The sequence below is a fragment of the Echinops telfairi genome, unplaced genomic scaffold, assembly GCF_000313985.2.
Source record: "Echinops telfairi isolate 266 unplaced genomic scaffold, ASM31398v2 ScPeMD7_27;HRSCAF=92, whole genome shotgun sequence".
Classification (NCBI taxonomy): Eukaryota; Metazoa; Chordata; class Mammalia; order Afrosoricida; family Tenrecidae; genus Echinops; species Echinops telfairi.
The window spans coordinates 1,652,339-1,662,281 of NW_022103924.1; the positions used below are offsets into that span (position 1 = coordinate 1,652,339).

The following is a 9,943-nucleotide window of genomic DNA, read 5'->3' on the forward strand; positions in this document are numbered from 1 at the left end:
TTTACTTCAGCCCAAATAAAAACTCAGAACTTCTTGTGCCTGACTCATGTCACAGAGTGTTTGTAAGGTGTGTCCATGTAGTCACATGGAGCAGAACGTCATTGCTCTTCTGTCTCTACTTCCAATGGGAGGATGACAAAACTACCATTTTGAACGTGGTGAAAAGTGAAGAGTGCAGAATTCTTTGGGGACACTTCATCGTGATGGAAACACAGATCTCAAAAGTGTGTAAGCTTACATAGAGAGTATGCTGAAAAACAATGCTCCAGATTTTTATATTTCTGTTTAATAAAATTTCTATGATTTTGCCCACCACTCATTCATCAGTTTGTTCTAGTGTGCTGACTTATCTGTTGTGATACTGGAAGCGATGACACCCATATATGAATGGGGCGCAGGCTTTAGCAGAGCTTCCAAACTAAGACAGAGTAGGAAGAAGAGAAGTGCAGTCCACTTATAAAAAATTAGTCACTGAAACCCTTATAAATAGCAGCAGAACTTGACTGATGTAGGTCAAGAAGAGAAGCTCAAGTTAGAAGGCACTCAGAATACTACTGGGAAAATGCAAAACCTGTACACAGATCAAGAGGCAGTTGTGCAAACAGGACAAGGGAATACTGCATGGTTTAAAGTCAGGAAAGGTGTGTGTCAGGGTTGTATCCTCTCATCATACTTATTTAAGCTATATGCAGAGCAAATCATCAGAGAAGCTGGATTTGGGCTTTTGGGCATAGGATGCGTGCAAAAGTTTTCCTAGGTCAACTGAGAAGGGCTCTGTGAAGATGGACTGTCTAGCCCAGTGACTTCAAGGGCCAAACTATAACCCCATAAAGTATGATCAACTTCTGTCCCTAGTGTGGCAAAAATATTGAGTTGACATTCAAATGCTACTGTGGAAAATATTTGCCTACAGAGGAGCAAGGTTGGGGGGGGGAGCTCCAATCTTTGTTAGACTACTGTATCATCCTTCCAAGGCTCAAGAAAAGATCCGATCTCCAGTCCTGAAACCCCTTGCAAGAAAGCGAAATGTCCAGCACTGTTGCCTCTCCTCCATCATCCCTCTTCCCTGACAGTAACAGTTGCAGAGAATAAGAGCTACTGAGGAAATCTGAGCAGCCCAGAGGCTCAAAGTCCCTTTCTGCTTCCCTCTTTAGACTGGGTGTCTCTCATGGACAGGAACCAGGGCCCTGGATCAAAGCTTCAATCCCCTAAACCAGCGCACAGCCCAGCAAAGCCCCCAGACACTGAATCAGGACCGGGTGACCACCTCCCTAGAGACCCTGCCTCTGGGATCTGGACTGACAGACAAGAGCAGGTAGCACTGGAAGGTGGGCTCTCTGCAGATCAGGGATAACCAGGGCATTCTCTATAAAGCTGAGCTCATCTCTGCTGCCTAAATTTCTCAGAAGCAAAGATAATTCATTCAAACTAGATGCCAAGCATGGGCATTTGTTCAATGAACAGAGCCTTTTCCAGCTAGTTGCCAAGCCTGTTAAAGTGAACAAGTGGAAGAAGCTAAAGGGCACTTTGCTGCCCCACCTGCTTCAGCTTCAGTGTTCATGGGGACAAGTACAGGTTCATGGTGCTCCCCAGGTTGGGGAGGAGCCTCCAGGCGGCTCTAGACTGCAGCCCGAAGCATATCATTCCTCAGAGGTCGGTGTTCCAGCTGGCCTGTCCACTGCTGTATGCCATGCATTACCTCTGTGAAAATGAGCATATGCACAGGTACATGACCACTGAAAATATCTTTGTGAATCCAGATGACATGGACCGTGACCCCAGTGGGCTATGGCTTCACCTTCTGCTAGTGTCCAGGGGCCTGTCACACAGACTAATGTCCCAGGCAGCAGGAGCCCCCAAGAGGGGGACCTGGAGCTCATTAGCCTGGATCTGCACAGAGGAGGTGGACCTTCCAGCCGAAGTGACCTCCACACCCTGGGCTACTACTTGCTCAAGTGGCTCTACAGGTGCTTGCCATGGACAAAGTGCCTCCCCAACACCAGCAGCACAGTGAAACTGAACAAATCGCTGGACAACCCCAGAGTCCCTTGTGGAGAAGTGCACCAGATGGAGCAGGCCTTCAGAGACCCCCACAGGAGTATCTGAAGGTGGTGATGGCCCTCAAGTATGACGAGAAGCCACCTTACGCTGTACTGAGGAACAATCTGGAAGCTCTGCTGCAGGACCTGTGGGTGTCGGCCTGTGACCCTGTGGATCTACACATGGTGCCCTAGGTGGTGTCCACAACTTTCCAGAAGCCAAAGTTTGACATGGGCAAAAAAAAAAAAATTAAAAAGAAAGAAGTGTGATTCACGGCCTGCTGTTTCATCACAGACCAGTTTCTCCAAAGAACTCTTCAGGTGCAAACCTGCCTTTTCCCCGGTCAGGGCTTGGCAAGCACCTATTACATTAGGGAGCCCATGGATACACCCCAAATACTGTGACTCTCCTCCTTCCAACTGCCCTGTCCATCACTGTCGAGCAAGCTGTTGGGGGTATGGTTGGAGGAGATTCCTGACCTGTGGGTGGGGGTGAGATTGGCGCCTCACCAGGGGACCACTTCTAATCGTTTCCATACCTTTGCTACGGGAATTAAACCTTTCATTTGAGCTGCTAAAAAGAGGAAGGTACTCAACAAGATGGATTGACACAGTGGCTGCAACAAAGACTTGGGTGTGGGAAAGATTGTGAGGATGGTGCAGATCCATGTGGTGCTTCCTTCTGTTGTGCATGTAGCGGCTATGGGTCAGAACCGACTCAATGGCTCCTAACAACAACAGACTAAATGACATTCCCACCAGAACCAGTTGCTGTGGCACCAACACTGACTCAAAGTGACTCCACATATGTCAGAGTAGAATTGTGCTCTATGTAGTTTCCAGTGGTTGACTTTTTGGAAGTAGATTGCCAGATCTTCCTTCTAAGGCATCTCTTGATAGGATCAAACATTTAATCTTTCAACTAGTAGCCAAGCATGCTAACTGTTTGTACCACTCAGAGACTTCCCCTACACAGCTAGGAACAGTTAATATAAATCTGGTTTGCTCTGCATGTTACACAGTCCAATCCCTGAAGCAAATTATCTTTACACATTTATTCCCCAGTTCTCTTGTTTTTCTCTTCTACTTCCTTCTGTTATTAACATCCTTGCCTCATGTTTATTTAGTGTCTCTCTTTTCTTTTTTTCCCATGACCATTTTGTTTCCCTTTCTTTTTCAGTTTGGCCTCCTAAGAGGTATTCTCTCTCCCTCTTAGATGTTCTCATTTCTTTCTGGTAATTTTTCTTCTCCCTAAAAAATTAGGTTTTACATGAGGCATCCCCTTCATGTCAATGCTTGACATAAGATGTTTTTTGGGGTTTTTTTGGCAATTCAATGTCCTTTTCTTTGGTAAAATCTATTAATCCAGGAGGCTTATGCTTGAAGATGATATTATTTTTGGTCCATAAGGAAGTGTTGCTCATTACCCAGCTTTCTAGCTGGGTGGGACAGAAGAGGGCCAAATGTCTTCACTGTGATGTCACAAAAGGGGCTAGTAATCAAGCAGAAGAGGACTTTTACATCATTCTGGCCTCTCTATGCCAATAATGAACAATTTGTGTGTGTGTGTGTGAGAGAGAGAGAGAGAGAGAGAGAGCGAGAGAAAGCAAATTACCGTGAGGAAAAACAAAAAAGGAAAGATGAGAGGCACTAAGTAAACCTGGGATGTGGAAGTTTATAACAGAAACGATGTTCTCGAGGAAAGTCCTTGGAAGGAAGGTATTTTTTCAAGGCCCTGATGAAGGAGCTGTCCTTTCTACCTCTGTCTTTGCATAGAACCTGGATTTTGACATGTCACAAGCGCTGCCTTTGTGGACCTTGGATTAAAGCTATTTGGACAATTGGAGGAGAGGTTAGCTGTTAGACTAGGGCTGCAGGGAGAAGCTTCATCTTGAGCAGAGGAGGAGACTGATTTAGAAACCAGGTGATTTCATTTACTGCTACAAGGGAGGCCTGTCACAGAAGTTAAGTGTGGGGAGGGGAGGAGGGGGTGCTGAAGGGAGGGCTGAGTGGATGGAAAATTCTTCCTTCCTACAGGCAGTTACAGGAAGGAGATCAATGTTTGCCAAAAGTGGCTTTTTCAGTATGTCCTTTGAGGCTGTGCTTGGGTTCTCCTCAGTGAAGCTTTCCCCCACCCGCCTGCTCCCTACACCAGACTCTGCACCTCACCAAGCCCCTTTTCGAATGTATCACTTGCTCTCCTGCTATTGGTAATCAAAAAGTACTGGTCGACGTCATATTGCCGCTGCTGTTAAGTGCCATGAGGTCAGTTCTGACTTAGCGGGACCCCTGTGAAACAGAATGAACCACTTTGATCTTGCACCATCCTCAAAACCATTGTTATTTTGAGCCCTTTGGTGATCCATCTTATTTTGCTTCTAAGGTATATTCTGGCTGGAATTCTTGCAAAACATGTTGTCTTTTCACCAGCACCATAATTCACAAGCATCAATTCTTCTATAGTTTTGTTTTCTAGCTTTCAGGTGCATATGAGGTGATTGAAAAGACCATGACTTTGGTGAAGCACAGTTTAGTCCTCAAAATTGTTTCTTTTGTCTTTAACACTTTAAAGAGGTCTTTTGTAGTGGATTTGACCAGTGCCATATAGTGTTTGATTATTTATTTATTGTACAGATTTATTGAAATATAACCCACATATCTTACAACTCAATTTTTCGATTATCTTAAAGCATTTGACTATTGTTTCCTTGGAAACAGGATTAAGATCCTGTCATGAGTCAGCATCGACTTGATGGCAGTGAGTTGAGTTTTCCCTTGAGCAGTAACTGTGGATACAATTTTAAAAACACCTTCACAACTTCAATATTTTATCCTTTTATCATCATGTTCTTGTGAGGACTTTTGTTTTCTTTTCATTGAGGTGTAATCTATACTGAAAACTGCATTCTTTGATCTTTATCAATAAATGTTTCAAGTCCTCTTCATTGTTCATAAACGATGTTGTTCCATCTACCTATCACAGATTGTTAATAAGCCTTATTCAAATCCTGATGCCCTGTTGTTCTATATTTAACTCAGATTCTCAAATCATTTGCTCAGCATGCAGATTGAATGAACATGGTGAAAGGATACAACCCGGACACACACCTTTCCGGATTTTAAATAGGTAGCATTCCATTATTCTAGTCCAATGACTGACTCTTGGTCTATCTATAGGTTCCGCATGAGCACAATATATTCTTGAATTCCCATTCTCCATAATGTCATTCATAGTTTGTTATGATCCACCCAGATAAATTCATTTGTATAGTAAAAAAAACCACACAAATAAACATCTCTCTGGCATTCTCTACCTTTCGCCAAGATTCAATTGACATCAACAGTAATATCCCTTGTTCCATGTCTCTTCTGAAACTGACTTGAATTTCTGGCAGCTTTCAGGTGATGTACTGCTGCAACTATTTTTGAATCATCTTCAGAAAATTTTGACTTGCATGTGATATTAATGGTACTTTTCGGTAATTCTCCCGTTCCTTTGGATGTCCTTTCTTTGGAATGGGCACAAATAGGGATCGCTATCAATTGGTTAGGTTCTTGGCATAGAATAGTTAGTGCTTACAATGATGCATTAATTTTTTGAAACATTTCAGTTGGCATCTTGTCAGTTCTGGAAACTTATTTTTCATTACTGTCTTCCATGTTAGCTTGGACTTCTCCTGTGAATACCATTGATTCATGATCATATTAGTTGAACATTAACTTTTTTTTTTTTTTTGGTAAGGTGACTGTATCCTTTCTTTTTTTTGTTCCAACATGTAATCAATTATTTAATTTTATTTAAAAATCATTTTATTGGGGGCTCGTACAACTCATATCACAATCCATACACATACATCCAGTGTGTCAAACACATTTGTACATTTGTTGCCCTCATCATTCTCAAAACATTTGCTTTTTACTTGAGCCCTTGGTATCAGCTCCTCATTTTTTCACCTCCCTCCCTCATGAACTCTTGATAATTTATAAATTATTGTTATTGTGTCATGTCTTACACTCTCTGACATCTCCCTTCACCCACCTTTCTGTTGTCCATCTGCCAGGGAGGGGGTTATATGTAGATCCTTGTAATCAGCCGCCCCCCCCTTGCAATGCTTCCTGGTTCATTCAATCTCTTGTCCATAGAACCTTTCAATAGTGCTTGAATTTTTTCCTTTGTTCTTTCTGCTTGAGAAATGCTTTGGGTCTTCTTCCTTTTTGGTTTTCTCAATCAGGCCTTTGCACATTTCATAATAATGCTTTGTCTTCTGGAACTCCTCATTGAGGTCTTCTGTTCAGTATGCTTAGTTCATAATTTATTTGATTACTTTGGCATAGTGGTTACTCATTGGGCTATTAACTGCAGATCAGTGGTTCCAAACCACCAGCCACTCAATAGGGGAAAGATTGGGCTTTCTACTCTTGTAAAATCTTGGAGACTCAAAGGGGCAGTTCTATCCTGTCCTATAGGTTCCTATGAATCAGCATTGACTCAATGGCAGTGAGTTGAGTTAGCTGTTCTAAGTTCAGGAGCAAGTTTCAGTCTTTTCTGGCATCCATTTTGGTCTTTTCTTACTTTCCCCCTCTTTTTTTTTAAAGTAACCTTTTTGCTTTCGTCATGTATGATATCTTTGAGCTTTGTTTTCCACCCTTGATATCATGACAATTCCTGTGGGCTTTGGTCATTAATGCTCAATGTATCAAATCTATTCTTGAGATGTCTCTATATTTAAGTGCGATATAATCATGAAGATAGTGTTTCAATTCTGTTGAATTTTTAATTTTCTTCAGCTCCAACCTGAGTTTGCATATGAGCAATTGATCATCTGTTCCCTAGTTGATGTCTATCCTAGCTTTAGCTAATGCCATTGTTCTTCTCCACTGCCTCTTTCCACAGCTATAGTTGATTTAATTCTTGTATAGTCTATCTGTCAAGGTCCACATATATATTATTGGAAAATGCTTTTGGCCATGATTAAGTCCTTGGTCTTGCAAATTTCTTACCTATGATCTTCAGCATTGTTTCTATAACCAAACTCTTATTTTCCAGATACAGATATTTAAATTCTTGTTGTTTCCAGTTTTCTAATTTTAATAACCAGTAAAAATTAACAATCAATGCATCTTGATTATGTGCTTGATCATTTTTAGACAGCATAATTTTGTAGAATTCTTTAATGTCTTTCTTATTGGCTTTAGCGGTTGTTACATAAATTTGAGTAATATTTCTATCAATTAGGCTTCCCTCTAGGTGTGTGAACATTATCCTATCACAGACATAATTGTAGTTCAAGATAGATCTTGAAATGTCCTTTTTCATGGTGAATGTGACACCACTCCTCTTCAATTTGTCATTCCTAGCAGAGTAAGCCACATGATTGTCTAGCACAAAATGGCCGGGACCAGACCATTTTAGTTCACTAGTTCCTGGGATATAGATCTCTGTGCATTCCATTTCATTTTAACAACTTCTAGTTTTCCTGGTTTATACTTTATACATTTCCTGTTTCAGTAATTAATGGATTTTTGCAGCAATTTCCTCTTGTGCTCTATCACCAAATGAAGGTCCTGAAAGCTTTGCTTCACTCACATTATTAAGGTAGACTCTACTTAGAGCAACATTTCCCCAGTAGAAATTTTAAAAAAATTTATAATCCTCCTTTTATTCTTCTATATTGCACACATCATTTGAATGTAGGTATGCTGGACAATTAATTTCTCTCAGGCGAAGGAGAACATAATTAGGTATCAGGGGGAAATATGCCTACACAGTATAATCTCCTTTTAAAGTTTGAAAATTTAATCCACATGTCAAAGATTTTTTTTTTTAGAATAAAAGGTTTTTGGTTTTTTTTTTAACTTGAGCTCATCTTCCTGCGCTACATCAGTCAAGTGCCACTGCTATTTATAAAGGTTTCAGTGGCTAAATTTTCATAAGTGGACTGAATTTTCCTTCTTCCTACTCTGTCTTAGTTTGGAAGCTCTGCTAAAACCCACCTCCCATTGGTGACCCTGCTGGTATTTGAACTATTGGTGTCGTCATTTCCAATATCACAACAACAGCATAGTAGAACAAACTGATGAATGAGTGGTGGGAAAAATCATAGAGAACTTTATGAAACAAAAAACATTGCTTCTCAGTATTCTCTCCACGTAAGTGTATACTGTACACTTGAGGTTTATGTTTCCATCACAAAAAAGTATCCCCCCAAATTCTGCACTCTTCACTTTACACCACAGCAAAACAATAGTTTTGGCATCCTCCTGGGATGCAAACTGAGTTCATTTAAATGTTACCTTTAAATAAAAAAAATAAGTTAAGGGCAGCAATAAGGTAAGATGCTTGTTTATACTGATTATGTGGTTCATGGGTAGCACTCACAGGAGAGAGATGTGATTAAAATTACACTTTAACAGGACAACTCTCATGACTACAATTTACAGAACAAATAGGAACGGAACTAGATAGGACCCAAAGCATTAAAGTGATCAGAGTAAAATAAATCAAGGACCACTGGGGAGAAATAGGACAAAGAGAAGGCAAGGCAGAAAAATCTAGGAATGAGGAAGGACTGACTAGTTTTTCTAGCTGCATGGGGGCAGCACACACAATTTGGCACTGTAAAAGTACAGAGTTGGTGACTTTTGCAGGCAATGAGGCTCACCAAGGTGCTCTCACCCTTGGGTAGAGGCAGTTCACTGTCTACCAGTTATATTGATAGCTGAGAGAAAACTGGGCTAGGGCTCTTTGGGTTGCCAGTGACATACATTTCACTCAACGCTCTTAAAGAAAAGATAGTGTAGTTGCATGAAACAGAAAAATTCAACATATCTTGTCCAGTTGTTCAGGAAATTCCCCAATTGCCCAATATGTCTTGCCTAATTGGTCCAGCTCTGGAAACCATTTGCTTGATGTCAGCCATGGCCCACTCCTCACCCTATTACTATACCCAGTTCTGTTTGTTCAGGCCTTGGTTATGAGCCCTACTTTTAGAACAGAATTCCCCCTTCTAAATCATAAGATGTGAGAATTTTTAGCAGATGTTTATTATAGGAGATTGAAGCTGCTTGATCATGTCTGCAACTCACTTACAAAATGGTTTTGATCCTTATCCAAGGATATTTTCCAGAAGTTCATAGAGTGTTGTTGGAACTTATCTAAGGATGACTTTGTTTTATTGAGGCAGCAGAGCATGCAGTTAAGAGTTGAGATCTTGCAACCTGGGGTGCCAAGCCTGGAGGGCAACATACCGGCATGAAGCAGCGAACTGACAGAAAGGTCTGCTGGGTAGGCCCCAGTCCCAGTTATGTCAACCCCCTCCCCAGAAGAATGCACTATAGAGGACAGCACTGAAGATACAGGCCCTGGAGAGTGGTGGGTCTCCCCAGACCACATGGTGGCAAACTAAGAAGGGGAGAGAGAGAGAGAGAGAGAGAGAGAACCACAACCTGGCCCACCAAGCCTCGAGGATGACATTTCTGCTCAGAGCAGCCAATGAACAGAGAGGACTGTGGGGCTGCCCCCACCATGAGATGTGGTGCCCCCTCGCTGCCCCCACAGCACTACAGGGGACAGCACTAGAGACACAGTGTGGGAAGTGTGCCTGGTCTGATCCTCCAACACCGGAGTGAAACACGAAGGGAGTGCAACAAAGCAAAAGGGAGCAAAGCAATGAAGTCCCAGAGGAATCCTGGAAATAGACCTCGGAATCGGTGGGCAGGGCACAACACTTCACCAGATCTGATTGGAAAATATTCAGAAGGGTCAGCAGACAGACCAAGAGCTATTTATAAGCTCCTTCCTTCCTTCCTTTCTTCTTTCCCTCCCTCCTTTCTTTCTTTCTTTCTTTCTTTCTTTCTTTCTTTCTTTCTTTCTTTCTTTCTTTCTTTCTTTCTTTCTTTCTTTC

The 9,943-nt window shown here is 41.7% G+C and overlaps 1 pseudogene; it reads left to right on the forward strand.

Annotated features, from left to right (window-relative positions):
- The first annotated feature begins 834 nt into the window (after positions 1-834).
- Positions 835-2,234, forward strand: LOC101644404 (annotated as a pseudogene).
- The last annotated feature ends 7,709 nt before the right edge of the window (positions 2,235-9,943 follow it).